Source organism: Acinonyx jubatus, chromosome B2 (genome assembly GCF_027475565.1).
Source record: "Acinonyx jubatus isolate Ajub_Pintada_27869175 chromosome B2, VMU_Ajub_asm_v1.0, whole genome shotgun sequence".
NCBI classification, from domain to species: Eukaryota; Metazoa; Chordata; class Mammalia; order Carnivora; family Felidae; genus Acinonyx; species Acinonyx jubatus.
This window is the reverse complement of record NC_069385.1, coordinates 62,040,791-62,053,884: the sequence shown is the minus strand read 5'-3', so window position 1 is coordinate 62,053,884 and position 13,094 is coordinate 62,040,791. Positions and strand designations below refer to the sequence as shown.

Here is a 13,094-nt window from a genome sequence, read left to right as displayed (position 1 = left end):
GAGAAGAAGCTACTAGTCATCCAAACCTATGATTCCACTTGCACATATTGTGTGCTATAGACATGTCAGAACTCACCAGAGCCGACAGTGTGCATCTCTTCCCATCTCCACGCTAAGTGATGTCAGACTCGAAGCTTGAATTGGCCATGGTGGAGGAACTAACACCATGGAAATCGGCAAACACTACAAATCCCTCCACTCCAGAGAGCTGGTTGTTAAACATTGACCAGCATACCAACAATTAAGGCTATATATGAAATTATTGGGGAGTTTTTTAAATATATCAGTGCCTGTGTCCCATTCCTAGCTTTTTAATATATTTGCTCTGGGTGTGCCCTAGACAATTGTATTCTTAAAATGCTCTCTGGGTATTTGAGTAAGCAGTCAGGATCAAGAACCATGGATCCCTAAAAAATAAAGTAACCACTCATAGAACAGCACACTGATGTCTAGAAGGCAATAAAATAAGTTAGTCAGGAAGAAACAGTCTAGGGTTCTGGATAAGTGGGATTGGGTGGTACAAGTCCGAACAGGCATAGTGTTAAGTCACATTGCTAGGGGTCAAGGTAGGTCGAGGAGGAACAGGGAATACCCAGTATAGGTCCTGACAGGATTGTTCAGAATCTCTTCCAATCTTCTCGCCACAGAAGAGAGCCTGGAAAAGAGGCCAACTCACAGAGGACAGTAAGACAGCCCAGTCAGGAAACAAAGGGAAACTTCCCCCTGTAAATGTTGTACCTGAAAGCCAGCTCTACCCCTGGGCTTTACAGGAGCCAATAAATCCTCCCTACGCTTTGGGATTTTTCTGTAACTCACATCTGAAAGAGACCCTTTCAGTCAGATGGGTATGAATTACAATCTTCTTCATCTTTATCATGTCTTATTATTGAGAAAGGAATCTTAATATGAACAAAGATGATGCCTACCTGTAGCTTAGATGATCAATAACAATGGCAATCCTTGATCTGTAATGTCAGTAAAAGCCCCTAAATATTCAATATTTTTAACTCTTCTGTTATTGAGTCATGTCTTTTTCTTTTTTTTTTTTTTTTTTTTTTTGGTCTTAAACTGGCAACATTTCCTATTGATTTATAAATAAATATCCATGACATTTATGTTACCTAATGAGTAGAGATGAGTACACATAGGACTCAGACTTTACCCTATTATGAAGTGAAAGGTTTAAAGAAAAGTTAGTCAGAGGTTTTTTGTTTTAAATCAATGGGGTAAGCCAGAGAATCGAGAAATCTACCCACCATTAGTGCTCCTACTGTGTCTTTTACAAATTCAAAACATCCCATATTCCGGGTTTCTTTTAGGTGAATGTTTATAGTTGATTTCAAGAGGAGTGAACAAGGCAACTTGAAAGAACACATACTGCTTTCAGAACTCAAGGTAATTTTTAAAAAAGTGTGTGGAAGGGAAAAGAGCCTCTTAGCCAATTAGCCTAGAAAACACACTCCACTTTAGGATTAAAATCACCCAGATATAGGTGAGGATCCAAGAAGAGTCTCATCTATATCATCAAAGAGGGTCTTCAGCTATTGAAATGAATAAGAGGGTAAACGTTTTAATGGTGCAACAGTCAAATGTTAAGATTATGTAGAAGTAGACAGGACCAACCTACCTTCATGTGGTGGAGATTTTTAATGAGGCAGAAAAATGGCTTTCATTACCTGGTTTATTTTCCAATTTAAATGATTCTTGTGGTAGTATTATACTGTATAGAAGACAGTTCCTCAACTGTATGAATTTGTCTTCTTCCATAGATGGTATATGTTTGATTTGGTTTTATAAAAGACTATGTTAGCATAAAGTAACACAACACATTAACAGAAACCTCAAACTCCTATAGATAATTTTTTCTGAGTTTAGAGGAGAGTGACATGGGAAAGGATGGTAACACAGGGAAATATAAGATCCTTCTTCTAAAGTTGTATCAGTATTGGGAGTAAGAATATTATTTTGCTAACAAAAAAAACTATATAAAACAGGCAATTGGCTTATTATTTTTATAGTCAAATTTCATTTCTTGTCATATAAGCTTACTGGTCTTCTGATATCTTAGGTGCAAAACAGAGAACTGAAGATCAGTGTTTAGGTAGTATCTATGCAAGATGGCTGATTGAGTATTGGACAGAAGACAACTCTAAGTTCTCTTTCTCCAACAGGATAAGAATGTGGATGACTTCCCATTGCTCTAAGCATGGACTACAAATGGACTGGGTCCATCTAACTCAACATTCACTTTTGTGGATGTTGTAAGAGAATCTTAGGAACTTTGGAGGAAAGAATTGCCTTGCTTTTCTTCGTGTTTTGGTGTTGAATTTTTGTTTTGGTTTGCTTTGGTTTTTTGGAAATACTTGGAGGAAAGCATATATGGCTCTGTCAGGTCATGTTGGATGTTTCTCAACTTTTTTTTCCTCTACCATTCCCCTAAAGAGCAAATTTTATTTTAATCAATGAATTTAAATTAAATCATTTTAATTAATTAGTTAATTAATTAAAATTTAGATTAGATTAACTTTCTCCCTAAAGAGAGGAATGGAATTAAAAACTAAGGAACAAGATTTTAGAGGAGGGCTGAGTTTGGGAGGGCCACGAACCATTGTAATATCTAAGATTCCTTTCACTTGCCTCCCAAGAACCGACTTTCATCCCTTTGGGGAGATGAAGGATCAGATATCCATTAACTAATGGAAAAGGAGGAGAGAGGGCTCATCGTAAAGATAGTAGTGGATCTTCCACACCCCAATTATACCAAGTACAGCCAGCTTCATAAGAAGTGAAAACTAGTTCACACAACAGCTGGCTTCATCATCTCATATCTGAGTTTTCTCTAGGCATCTTTTCCTTACTGCTTCTCTTACTCTGAATGATCAGCCACCCAAATGCCAGATGTTCACCAATGTTCTGGAATGGCTAGCATACATCTTATTGTTCTATCTATCTGACAGTGGCAAGGAGAACACTGTCAACTGTCACTAGCCCAAAACTGGCTCATGAAGGGCCTTACCTAGGGAACTTGCAAAAATACAGATTTCTGTAGATTTATTTTATTTTTTATTTGAGAGAGAGAGAGAGACAGCATGAGCAGGGGAGAGGGGCAGAGCAGGGGAGAGGCTCAGCATGGAGCCTGACATGGGGCTCCATCCCACCACCCTGGGATCACAACCTGAGCCAAAATCAAGAGTCTGATGCTCAACCTACTGAGCCACACAGGTACACCTGTAAATTTTTATTGAGGACAACACTTCACAATGCAAGCTGCTCATTATATATATCAATTTTGTCTTACTTTCTCAGTCACTGAATTCTTTTTAGTACTGCTTTCTTGCAGAGATGATATAAATAATTAACTAAAAGGGCCTTGCCCTGTCGTCCTGGACTGCCAACAGAACTTTCCTCCATCCGATTTTTAAACAGAAAGAGCATCGATTACTATGGAGACGTTCACAGTTGGGGAAAAAAAAACCCAAAAAACAAAACTGATGACAACTTAGAATTCCTCAGGTTCCAAGCTCATGGAAACACACTCTGAAGCACCATTCACAATGCGCGGGTAGCCGTGGTGGTGTGAGAGAGCTGCAGAAGAATATGGGCACTCAATTTGAGAAGGAAGGTAAGAACCACTTGTGTTGTCCCTTCTTTGAGGGAGCTTTGTAGTGGGGGATTGAGAGAGTGGTTAAAGGCAAGGTACCCAAGAGAATTTCTCCTGAAATTCTGAATTTGCAGTGATTCTAAATAAAGTGGATTTGGCATCTCATTTGGTGTTTGCTCTCATGCAAAGCCTGCAACCTATCTCCTGTTGCCAGAGAATGGACAGGGCAGCAGGAATACGGGGTGGCCTCCCTTGAAGGACCTGAGCAAAGACTGCTCCCGAAGTCTCCCAGATGGGTAATCTTGTGTTGGGATGTGGCACAGAAGGTAGCCTGAAGCACAGTCTGCCAGGATCCACCCCGAAACCATTCCACTGGGCATATGAAGACCCTATGAAGTGGACCCTGCTGGGGGAGGCAGGGAGATGTGGCTGTTTCTCCCTGGGATTACTTACCCTAGGAAGTTGGGCAGGATACCCAAAGGACATCTCGTGTGCTATCCGGTGATGCAACATCAGCCTCAGTCCTCATCACCATTGCACACAGCAGGCAGCAGCAACTTCACAGAACCAGATGAGGCCGAGAAAGGAGGCCACTTCATCTGAGCCACCCACCTTCTCCACCCACTCCATGCTTTGGGATGGAGGCCCGGGCCCACTGGATCTCTAAGGGAGAGGAAACTCAGAAGCTCAGCTCCAAAATGGATACGGACTGAAGCTGTAATAATACTCGTACTGAAATGGAAAGATTTTCTGGACCAGACTGATGAAAGGAGATTAAATTTTAATACGGTAATGTCCAGCTATAACAGGGTTAGCTTCTCTGAAACCAAGAAGGAAGGGAAGCAGGTGGAAGAAATTTAGGTTCTGCAAGCAAAACAAAGAGAATTTTATTCTTCTACAAGCTTATTTACCACTGCCCGAATCATAACTGTTCTACTTTCTCATCACTCCCAGCAGTGACCTTCACCGAAGATACCAAGGCACTGGATTGACTTACAACATAAATCCTTAACACGCAGGTGGTGGTTGTTGTCATTGTTGTTGTTTTGCAGAAAAATTCAATGAATCTCAATTCTATGAGCTTTGGTTTCTCTGAGAAACACAAGTTAAGGGGGAAAAATGCTTCCTTCTGCATAGTTCTGAGTCAGAAGGAGAATGAATTAAAAAGGAAAATTGCACCAGGACAAGAGTGTTGTTACGATTGCTGTGGCACCACGTCGGCTGTAGAGAAGCAAGACTGTAGAGAAGCAAGCAGGTATAGAGTAAAGCATGATCCTGGCTTGGCGGGGTGCCGGGGCTCCGCAGGTCGGTGAGCAGTAGGCAAACGCGGGATACAGAAGACAAGCTCTCAGACCCACCACCCCAGTGCTTCTTTATCTCCTCTCCAAACATCACACTATTTTTCTTCAGAGGATTTTAAAGAACTGCATTTCCATTTTATTACATTTTACTGCAACCTATTTCTCAGGAGTAATATATCCTCGTTTCTTCGACACATTTCTCCACTTTTAACATTTGCGTTGCTAGCCTTCTTTTGATAAAATGTGTGGCAATGAATGTCTTCTACATGTAGTTCCATGCAAGCCCACCAGTATTTCTCTGCAATAGACACCTAGAAGGATAGTTTGTCTCTAAAAATCTCTGCCTTTGCAGTGCCCCTTTCTGAAAGCTTTCCATTTTCCACTACCAGCAACAATGTTTGAGATGGCCTGTTTCCACCTTCTCAGATTTGAAATGCTTGAGGGAAGAGTATGCATTCCTATTGTATTGCCTTAATTTGTTTTTTCCTACTGACAGGAAGTTGGAACTCTTCTTAAGTTTATTTACGGGTATTTATATCTAGTAAATACTCTTCTTGTCTTAGTCACCCAATAGAATGTGAATAGTAATGGTGAATGTGTACACAACTGTTATTTTGACTATTAACACAGCTTTTAGCTTTTAACCTGTCAGAGTAGTAAATTTCATTAACAAATGTCTTTAAAAAAATTTTTTTTTACATTTATTTATTTTTGAGAGAGCACAAGCTGGAGAGGGGCAGAGAGAGGAGGAGACACAGAATCCAAAGCAGGCTTCAGGTTCTGAACAAGGGTTCAGCACAGAGCCCTAGGCGGGGCTCGAACCGGAGATCATGGCCTGAGCTGAAGGCGGTCACTTAAACCAACTGAGCCACCCAGGAGCCCCTCATTAACAAATGTCTCAATGCTGACATATCCTTGCTCAGATATTCATTAGGATATGATTAATGGCAAGTCCCTTACCATTCAGTAAACTTTCTTTTAATTTTTTTTTAATGTTTATTTATTTTTGAAAGAGAGACAGAGAGACTGAGTGTGAGCAGGGAGGGACAGAATGAGAGGGAGACACAGAATCAGAAGCAGGCTCCAGGTTCTGAGCTTCCAGCGCAGAGCCCAACGTAGGGCTAAAACTTACGAACCGTGAAATCATGACCTGAGCCCAAGTCAGATGTGTAACCACTGAGGCACCCAGGTGCCCCATTCAGTAAACTTTCTTACACTCAAGTTTATACCTTATACTGGGGGATTTTTTTTTTCTATGATTTCTATTATGTCTTCACTTCTCCTTGACTCTCTCCTACTAAAAAAAACAAAAACAATTAGATGGATGTTGGACCTTAGGTATTGATGCTCCATGACCCTCCATGTAAAATCAGTTCTTAAAACTTTTGTCTCTAATGCCCATTATATTCTACAAGATTTTCTCAGCTTTACTTTTCAAATCAGTAATATATTTTTACCTGTGTCCTTTATACTGTTTAGCTCTTTTGTTAATTTTAAAATTCCAGTGATCAAAATTCTAATTTCCAAGAAATCTTTATTTTCTGATTGCTCCTTTTTCATAACAATGTTATGGTATGAAGTTAACATAACATAACATAATGATGTTAAAAGAGAATTTCTATTCGAAAGACTGTTGAATTAGTATCCTGAGGATATCCTGAGGTTAGAAGTGATTCAATATTTTCTTTAGTTCTTCAAATTATGTTTTCAACCATTATGCTAGTTCGCTTAGTTCTTGTCTTTTATATTGTTAGTTTGTATCCAATGTTTGGCAATCCTTGGTTGCCCATTCATTCTGCGAATAATGAGCAAGGTTGATTAATGCATAGAGGTGGAGTGGTATTCCTGTGTTTCTCATCATGCCTCTCTTCTGCCCTGAAGGAGGAGAGGAGTCTCCATCAGCCGGCCTGCTTTATGTCCACATATAGCAAACCCCTCCTCTCCACCGGTAAAATAAGAATTTATTACTCATTCGAGGACGTTAATGGCTTTGCCTCCTACCCTACATCTGTCATGGAGCTCAGCATTCCCTCCAGTCCGATACCCAACCTCGAGGGCTTCTTGGGTGGCATCTTTACTTGCCTTACTACCTGGGAGCTTGGTGGCAAGCACCTCTGCCACCTGTTGCTCAGTGTGACACAGTGAGGAGAGGGAGGGCTGGCCTACATGTCCTGACACAGGTTAAAAAGAACCAACAACAATCTTGATGATTTCCCAGCACCTCTTCCTCCTCTTGCCATGAGTTTACAGGCTGATATTAGCAGGTTCAGAAAAGTAGAAGTTCATCAGCTTTCTTCCTGGTTTATGTTAGACTGTGGTGTTCTCTGTTCTGGCCAGTCCTATCCCTTCCATTCTCTATAGTCCGGAAATTTCTCGGTCTCTGGCAGAAAATGGTACCCTGTCCTGTTACGAGCACTGTGACATGTTTGTCCGTTTTCTGTTATTTTAATGGGTTTTGAATACAAAGAATGGAAAAGACTGTGTCCTCAGTTGTTCATGCTGATTCGGTCCCCTGGGCCCCTGAGCCCTTCTGCTCAGCTTTCTTTGCCTGAAATGTTGGCTTAAAAAAAAAAAAAAAAATCCCCTACACCCGCCAGCCAGTATATAGTCCTGCCATTTCTTTTTTTAAATATGGTAATTGCGCAGTGAGATATTCCCTTACCATTTCTCCCCAAACTTTCTCACCTGTATTAGCACAAGGAAGGACTCTGTGGCGAGGCTCCTGAGTCCAAATTCCAGAGTCCTTCCAGCCAATGATGATATGTGCAAATTTGGGAGGGTGCCTTGCCGGATCGCACAATCATTTCCTCCATCCCAGGCACTGCAGAAAATAGGTTAATTAACAGGCCAACTTCAGCCTTACTAAATTTATTATGAATTATATGTTCAGGGGTGTTGGTAAAAGGCCAACACTGGCATCTCTTTAACTAGTAATTATTGTGTTTTATTGTTGTGGACCTATAACACATTAACAAGCCAGGACTCGGCTTTATTAGAATGCACGTGGCTCCTCAGTTCCATGCATATTTATTATGCGAGAGAATGGGATTCTTCTTCTCTAGCCTTCACTAATTTAAAAGAAGATATCCTCAATGAAATGTATTCAAATATTTTGACATTTTGCTTCACCTCACTTACAGAGCAGAAATTGTTTCTGACAGTTATTATACACTGCTGGAATCCTGCTGCTTGGGCTGTTGAAGAACAGGTTGAAAAGACACAGCGCTTGCATTTTGTTCAAAGAGTGATTCTGTGGCTTAGAAATAGCAGCACTGTCAGCTGTGATTCACTGAGAGTTTAGATAATATCCAGTCTGTAGTCACTGCTAACATGGGCTTCTGGGCTTGGAGCGGAAGGAAATGAATGGAAGCTGGTGCCCCGAGGTTACTACCCGGGAGGATGAGTGTGAGACATGGAGCTGGCATTTGGCCACCTAAAATTTGGGTAGAAATCTTCCTTCCTCTTTTCCATGTTGTCAGCACCCTCCCCTTCCCCCACCCCCTGTTATACCAGGCTTAAATTTCAAATGCATCTATTTCCACGAGGCACACAACAGTAAATGTTAAATTGAAACACTGGGGCATTACAGAGGCTTGAACTGTCTGAAGCGATTAGAGGCAACATTTGATGGGCGTCTCTTTGATCTAACTGCACTGAAAGCCAAAAATCACTCCCGGATCATCTGTGAGGGGCCATGGGATGCTATGCCACACAACAGCTAACAAACCTAACAAGCAACCTGATGTGATTTCTTTCGGGTACCTTGGTTTATTCAAGTGGACTCCTGCTCTGCATGCAAAAGTATTCTTCTAAAGCAATCGGATAAAATACCGCCTTGCAAAGGGCCTGACGGTAGCAGTGGCAGAGTTTGGCACCAACAGATTGTCACAGAGCCACTGCGACAACCAGAAGCAAGGAGAAAACCATTCAGCAGCCCAGCTGACACCATGTCTTTGAGTTCGCCTCCCATTTCACGTCAAATCCACTGCAAGGTCTGGAAGCAGAAGAGCAACTCAGGGTCAACCCTGATCAGCTATGTGTTCAGAGGGCCAAGAGGACTCGGCTGATCACACTGTGTATGGAGACATGGTTGACTCTGTTGGGCATAAGTTACAGTGAAACAAGAGCCCATGTGGGGATTGAACCTATTCTTACAGGTTAACAAACAAATAGATCACAGACTGAGGACATACTGACGTTAAAAGAGAAGACTCATGGGGTAGTGGCTCTGCCTACATCAGACCGAAGCATCTGGAATTCTGGCTGGTGCAGACATGCATCTGGGGGACTGAGGGCATTTGGGGTTTGACATCCAGATTGCTTGCGGCTGAGGCAGCCCAGCTAAGGAGTCGTCAAGGAGCCCCAGGAAGGGTCTCAGTAGGAGAAAAGGATCTTGCAGCAGGTCAGGGGATTTATTTGCTGGCAATGTCTCCAGGGACCTGTGAGTAAATCTAGAGGGCACTGAGGGGTGACGAGACCCATTATTCATCAGAATGAGACATGGCCAATTCAGCCCTCATTAGGGGTCTCTGCCAGGCGGTGAGAGGTCAGACCCCGGCAGCAACCTGGGAATAGATGAGAAAAAGCTTTTGCCACTTTGGAAAGATGAAAAGAAATGTACCTAGATTTTTTTTTAAAGGTAAAGTCAGCCCTAAAGGAACTACAGAAAAAACGTCTACATTAGACCAGGTAAATCGTTCCAGGCAACTCTCTCAGTGAATAAAGCTAGTTAAGCAGGAAGAGAGGAAGTAGGATCCCAAAGCATTAATCACACTGAATTGCAAATTATCTGTTCCCTGTCTTATTCATTTTTATATCTCTAGTTAGTACCTTACAAAATGCTTGACACACAGTAAGTGCTAAATAAATATTGATGAATGAATGTCAGACTTTTTCATCTCTAATGTAATCACAATCGGGAACCAGGCGGGAAGCCATATATTATAGTATTTTTGAGGCCAGCCTTAACTGTAGCTGCCCAGATAGCTTCTTACGATGCATGATTTGTGGGATCTAAAAATGTTCTGTTGCTCCAAAATATCTCCACATTCCTGAATTTCTGAATCTCCTCAATTCACACATTTTCCACTGGCCATGCTAATGCAGCTAAGTGTTCTATATGGATTATCTCATTTTAGGGTAATATTACTATTCCCATATTATGGTTGAGGAACCTGAGGCAAAGTGACTTGAGTTTACAGATCTGGTAAAGATCTGAATTGGCTCCAGAGGTTGGGCTTTTCAGCACTATTCTATCCTGCTTCCTACACTAGTCCTAAAAGCCTATAACCATACAGATAACATTCAAGAAAGAAAAAAAAATAGGAGCACCTGAGTGGCTCAGTCGGTTAAGCGCCCAACTTTGCCTCAGGTCATGATCTCACGGTCAGTGGGTCAGTGGGTTTGAGTCCCGCATCGGGCTCTGTGCTGACAGCTCAGAGCCTGGAGCTTATTTCAGATTCTGTGTCTCCTCATCTCTCTGCCCCACCCCTGCTTGCTAGCACGTGCTCTCTCTCTCTCAAAAATAAATAAAATATTTTTTTAAAAAAGAAATAAAAGAGGGGCGCCTGGGTGGCGCAGTCGGTTAAGCGTCCGACTTCAGCCAGGTCACGATCTCGCGGTCCGTGAGTTCAAGCCCCGCGTCAGGCTCTGGGCTGATGGCTCAGAGCCTGGAGTCTGTTTCCGATTCTGTGTCTCCCTCTCTCTCTGCCTCTCCCCCGTTCATGCTCTGTCTCTCTCTGTCCCAAAAATAAATAAAAACGTTGAAAAAAAAATTTAAAAAAAAAAGAAATAAAAGAAATGGTCAATCATTAGCATATTTGTTTGCATTGATTCCTCAGACAAATTAACTAGGCATTGAGTTGGACACTGAAGACAGAGAATGTAAGTTTGATCAGAAGGATGTTTTTGAAAATTCCCATCCCAGGGTTCTGACTCATTTATTTAGCACTTGCTGTGTGCTAGGCATTTTGTAAAGTACGAACTAGAGATCCATGGCTGTATGGGTCTGTCTCTATCAGGACAGTTTCATTTTCTGCAAGGGAAAACCGTTTTTTCACATGTGTATACCACAAAAGATGCATTACTTATTTAAGGTTTTAAATCAAATTTTAACTACCCATAGAATTGGGTAAACTTTTTTCTTCTTTACACTACTGTATCATCAAAAATTGGAGATCAAACTGAATGAGAAGATTCTCCAAGGGAACATCCAAAGAATGGCTTCATAAAATGTGCTATTGTCCTATTAACTGGGGAGTGAGGCCATATTACAGCTATTAACTTCATTGCAGGGAAATTTCTATAGCAAAATTGCTATTCAAATGGTCATCTATGAAGGAATAATGGACGTTTTTAGAAAGTGTCTTTAGTAAACATTTGATACAAAATTGAAGCAGTTATGTACATAGTTTTTGTTATGTATGTTTGAGACCACCTCTTTATTTCCCTTGAACTATCCAGAGATTTTTGTGAGGGAAATATAGCCTGTGGCTCACACTGTGATATTAGCAGTTTACTTACTTGTCTTTTCCCAACATAGTGAAGCTCTAACCAATGTTAATAGTTACAATGAAAGGTAACATTTGCACATGTAAATTCTTGAGTTTCCTAGGAAAGCTAGTCTTTCCTTAGCAGAGATTTCCAGAGATTTATAGTAAGTGGTATAAGAAACTATTGGAATAAATATCTCCTCAAACTGGGCATGCAAAGCTTAGAAATTAAGAGGCTGTCAGCATATTTTTTGCTGTGAATTAAAGGCATCTAGATATCTAATCTATATACATATAATATAATGTATATCTAAAATAATATTAGATACTGTGTAATATAATATGGCTTGTTATATTACTGATATATTTACATATATATAAGTATATGTATATATGTGTAGATGTATATTTAATGGTCTGCCCTGTGCCAGGTATTTATAATAACAATGAATTAATACTTAGGGAACACTTACTAAATGTCAGGCATGGTGCTTTAAAAATCCTATTGTAATGCAGAAAACTATAGAAAGCTTATGAAGGTAATCGAAGAAGATATAAAGAAATGGAAAGACATTCCCTGCTCATGGATTGGAAGAATAAATATTGTCAAAATGTCAATACTACCCAAAGCTATATACACATTCAATGCAATCCCAATCAAAATTGCACCAGCATTCTTCTCGAAACTAGAACAAGCAATCCTAAAATTCATATGGAACCACAAAAGGCCCCAGATAGCCAAAGTAATTTTGAAGAAGAAGACCAAAGCGGGAGGCATCACAATCCCAGACTTTAGCCTCTACTACAAAGCTGTCATCATCAAGACAGCATGGTATTGGCACAAAAACAGACACATAGACCAATGGAATAGAATAGAAACCCCAGAACTAGACCCACAAACATATGGCCAACTAATCTTTGACAAAGCAGGAAAGAACATCAAATGGAAAAAAGACAGTCTCTTTAACAAATGGTGCTGGGAGAATTGGGCAGCAACATGCAGAAGGTTGAAACTAGACCACTTTCTCACACCATTCACAAAAATAAACTCAAAATGGACAAAGGACCTGAATGTGAGACAGGAAACCATCAAAACCCTAGAGGAGAAAGCAGGAAAAGACCTCTCTGACCTCAGCCATAGCAATCTCTTACTCGACACATCCCCAAAGGCAAGGGAATTAAAAGCAAAAATGAATTACTGGGACCTTATGAAGATAAAAAGCTTCTGCACAGCAAAGGAAACAACCAACAAAACTAAAAGGCAACCAACGGAATGGGAAAAGATATTTGCAAATGACATATCGGACAAAGGGCTAGTATCCAAAATCTATAAAGAGCTCACCAAACTCCACACCCGAAAAACAAATAACCCAGTGAAGAAATGGGCAAAAAACATGAATAGACACTTCTCTAAAGAAGACATCCGGATGGCCAACAGGCACATGAAAAGATGCTCAATGTCACTCCTCATCAGGGAAATACAAATCAAAACCACACTCAGATATCACCTCACGCCAGTCAGAGTGGCCAAAATGAACAAATCAGGAGACTATAGATGCTGGCAAGGATGTGGAGAAACGGGAACCCTCTTGCACTGTTGGTGGGAATGCAAATTGGTGCAGCCGCTCTGGAAAGCAGTGTGAAGGTTCCTCAGAAAATTAAAAATAGACCTACCCTATGACCCAGCAGTAGCCCTGCTAG

General features: G+C 40.9%; 1 long non-coding RNA gene across 1 annotated transcript in view; it reads right to left on the bottom strand.

The window, feature by feature from the left end:
• LOC128315570 (uncharacterized) overlaps positions 1–13,094 on the bottom strand; it is a 118,087-nt gene that overhangs the window by 35,301 nt on the left and 69,692 nt on the right. The window contains exons 3-4 of the long non-coding RNA XR_008298447.1: positions 7,588–7,723; positions 4,055–4,264 (exon numbers count right to left, since the gene is read on the bottom strand). This is a non-coding gene — a long non-coding RNA (uncharacterized LOC128315570). The remainder of the gene's footprint in view (positions 1–4,054; positions 4,265–7,587; positions 7,724–13,094) is intronic.